Here is a 4,042-nt window from a genome sequence, read left to right on the forward strand (position 1 = left end):
TCTGTTTTTCTGACCACATAAGTCTTTAATTTACTGAGCAATATGAGTAGGATTAAAGTCTGGCTTTGCCGGGTAGATCCAGTCCATTCCTTAGCTTTCCAGCCTCATGGCGGAGATACTGGCTGTAGCCATGTTTATAGCCACAATTCTATGGCGTTTCAAGGTCCCTGCCAGCCAGCAAGATATAACAGACAACAGTCAAGTCCTCTCTCGGTAGTTGGCCCTCCTGCCTCAGTCAGAGTTTGCCCTGGCAGGATGGCCCAGAAAGCCAGCATTTTTAAACAGCACAGCTTTTTTCCTGCTACGGCTGAAAACCGAAAAGCATGCCTTCAGCTTTTCGTCAACACCATTTAAGTGTTTCGTGGCAGGACCTCTTAATGAGCTGCAGGGTTTTGCAGCTGAAGCTGAGTCAGGAAGCCTCTCTTAGCTGAGAGGGCTTGCTTGCTTCTAGCAAGCAGAGCAGACTCTAGAAATCGCTGCTACCAAGAAAACATGCTTCACTCCGTTCTTTCCCAAGCTTTCTCAGGCTTTTTGTGGATTCAGTTAGCCCCATGTTGGGCAGACCAGCACAAGACAGACTCTGTGTTTATTTAGTGGTTTTGGTTTATTTTAAGAATTTTTATCTTATTGGGATTTTTGTTTGATTGATGAGATTTTACTTTATTTAGTTTGGTTTTTTTTTCTTTTTCTTTTTTTTTTTTTTGGTTTGTTTGTTTGTTTCAGGGACATAGAGAATTCCAAGAACATAAAGTTAGATGCTAGATTTGGAGAATATGGGAAGATTTAGCAGTGGTAATCCTGATTAAAACATAGTTTATGAAAAATATAATTAAAAATCAAGGTGAATTTAAATATGTTTTACTTAGGGTTCATCTTATTACTTAGCTTCTCTAGAGATCCTCATTGGAGCACTGGACTGAGCTCCCAAAGTCCATTTGAAGAGTGGGATGAATGAGAATATGAGCAAAGAGGTAAAGACCTTGATGGGTACACCCACTGAAACAGTCTACCTTCGCTAATGGGAGTTCACAAACATCAGCTGGAATGGGAAGGAACAAGCATAAGACCAAACTAGTCCCTCTGAATGTGGGTGACAGTTATATGGCTGGGGCAGACAGGGGGCGACTGGCAGTGGCACCAGGATTTATCCCTACTGTACGTACTGGCTTTTTTTTTTTTTTGAAGTTTTATAATTATATTTATGTACAGAAATCTCAGCAGTACATTTAACCCAGTTTGGTGGCGAGTTCTTTGGCCTTTGCCTTTTCCAGCTTGGCAATTTGAGCCACAGATTTAGGACCCAGGAGGTTGCCTCCCCAGTGGCGACGGATCTCATCATATCTGTCATTGTAATTGGTCCTAATAGCTTCCACCAGCTTGGCCGGAGCACCCTTGTCTTCCAAGTTAACCTGTGTGAAGGCAACAGTGGTGCACGTCTTCCTATGGACGAGACGCCCTAGCCTGGCCTTTCCCTTGATGATGCAGTAGGGGACCCCCATCTTCCGACACAGAGCAGGCAGGAAGACCACCAGCTCAATGGGGTTTACGTCATGGGCAATCACCACCAGCTGAGCCTTCTTGTTCTCTACCAAAGTGGTGACTGTATTGACACCTGCTCGAAGGACAGGTGGTCTCTTAGTCGGGACATCCCCTTTCTTCTCAGCACCGGCCAGCAGCCTCTGCTTCTTCTCCTGCCTGGTCTCTGGCCTGTAATTGTGGGTAAGTTTAAGCAACTGGGTAGCTGTTTGCTGGTCCAGAGCCTGGGTGAACTGGTTAATGGCAGGAGGAACTTTGAGATGCTTATAGAGGATGGCCCTCTGCCGCTGCAGCCTGATATAGCGGGGCCATTTGAAGAAGCATGTGAGATCTCTCTTGGGCTGGATGTTTTGCCCAATGCCAAAGTTCTTAGGCCCCTTCTCAAAGGATTCACCACCTTCTTCACCTCCTGCTTCTTCACGAAGGCGGGGGCTGGGGCCACCTTCTTCCCCTTGGCCTTCTTTCCCTGGGGCATCTTGCCGGGCTGGAGGAGAGAGCTGTACTGGCTTTTTAGGAACGTATTCTCTTTGGATGAATCCCTTGCTCAACCTAGATATAGTAGGGAGGGCCTTAGACCTTTCCCAAAGCAATATGCTTTATCCACACTGTGGAGTGGATGGGGTGGGCTGGGATGGTATTTAGAGGGAATGGGAGGAGGGGAGGTAGTGGAAACTTGCATTGGTGTGTACAATGAAGAAAGATAGTTTGATTTATTTTATAAAAATACAAAAAATTAAAAAAATCAAAATATAACTTTGAAAAAGTGTTAGAGCTACAGAAAGCATGAAGTATTAAATGAAAATCAAAGCCCAAGGCCAGGCCAAGGATATTTCCAGAAGAATTACTTGCCAGAGAGACCATAAAGGACTCCAATTCAGTACAGGCTACTGACACTGTCCTTATCATGTTGACACCCATGATAACTACATGGTAAGACCCTGCTGCTGAAGACACAATACACTTGGACATCATGACGTAGAGAAATTAGTCTCACACCAGTCAGGAAATGTTGTCCCTTATGCTAGCTTTCAAAGGGTCAAAAGATGCCTTGCAGTCTGCTGCAAGAAAAGATATGAATGATCTTTCTCAGCCCTATACCCTGCATACCACAAACTGACCAACTAGGAAAAATGCGCCTGGTGGTATGATTGTTAAACCATAGTTAAGTGTTTTTGTTTATTGGATGTGAGGTCTTTATCACATGAGAAATGTCATATTTGGTACTGCTAGCAAAATATAACACCTATAATTGGTGAGGTCACAAGCACTATGGTGAAAACTGCTAGTATCATTTTGCTAAGTGATCATGTGACCAAATTATATTCTTAATATGTATGTTTATGACCTAGACCTGGGCTGCACACAAACTTAAATAGAGAAACTTTTTGCAGTGGGAAGTAGTCAGTGAAGAGAAGAAGAACTGGTAAAAGTGGTTAGGAGAGGAGAATATGTGTTCAGTCCTAAAGAGAACATCTTCATAAGACCCTTTCCCACAAACATCACCACCAAAATTCAGGGAAGAGAAGGGAGAAGGAAATAGAAAAAAAAAAGAAAAAAAGAAAAAAAAAACAAGAGCCAGATGATAGACAATCTCTGTGAAATCTATCTGGACAAGACGAGGCAATCCCACTCACAAATTTACAGCAGCTGTGGTTACCTGTATGAGACCTGAACATGATCAAATTGACCAAAATTACATAGCTGGGTAGGAGCCTCTACCTCTTAATGAGTTACTGTGGTTAGATGGCAGCTGCTGTAAATGAAAGATTTATTTGTTTTTTGTTAAGGTTGTGGCTACTGGTAGTATCCTTGCTCCAGTGGATGGGCTACAAGCATGCACCTATAGACAGCAGAATTAAGAAAACAAGAGTTAAAGAATATGTTAGGGCACATGAGGGGAAGCTTGGGAGGGCAAGTAGGCAATGGTTACAATCATATTTTATTATTTATTTCTAGAAAAGGGACTTATTAAAGGACAATCCATGAGCAGTTTTCTACGACATCATAAATGAACACATAGCTTAGATTTTACACACTACAACACCTTAAAATGGAAATAGATACACACACGTATTTTATTTAAACATGTTCTTATATTCATAAGTAAGCAATTATGTAACTACAACAAGAAATCAAGTAATGTCTGAGATACTCATACTCATTGCATCTGTCAGGATGGTCCAGTCATTTTAAATCATCTTAAGCTGTTGATTTTCTGGTGCCTTGTGCATGTTAGAACACACAACCCTGAGCTGTGTTCAGTATTACATCACTAGCAGTCAGCTTCTAGACCATTCCTCTTCTTTATCTGATACTTGCTCAAACACTGTCTTGTGCATCTTGTCCTTATCCATGAGATCCAGAGAAAATGAGGAAAGTCTTGTGAAATGGAGAAAAGTCTTTACACACCATTCTGCCAACACCTGCACCAGTGTAACAGTGTGAGTGGTCAGGAAAATCACAGTTTAGATGGGTAATTGCCAATCCACTGTCTTCCTCCATTGTT

At 42.3% G+C, this 4,042-nt stretch overlaps 1 pseudogene; it reads right to left on the bottom strand.

Moving 5' to 3' along the window:
- Positions 1-1,226: 1,226 nt before the first annotated feature.
- LOC126494918 (60S ribosomal protein L7a-like) lies at positions 1,227-2,011 on the bottom strand (annotated as a pseudogene).
- Positions 2,012-4,042: the final 2,031 nt, after the last annotated feature.

The sequence above is a fragment of the Alexandromys fortis genome, unplaced genomic scaffold (genome assembly GCF_014885135.2).
Source record: "Alexandromys fortis isolate MF-2015 unplaced genomic scaffold, M_Fortis_MF-2015_v1.1 scaffold_418, whole genome shotgun sequence".
Taxonomy (NCBI): Eukaryota; Metazoa; Chordata; class Mammalia; order Rodentia; family Cricetidae; genus Alexandromys; species Alexandromys fortis.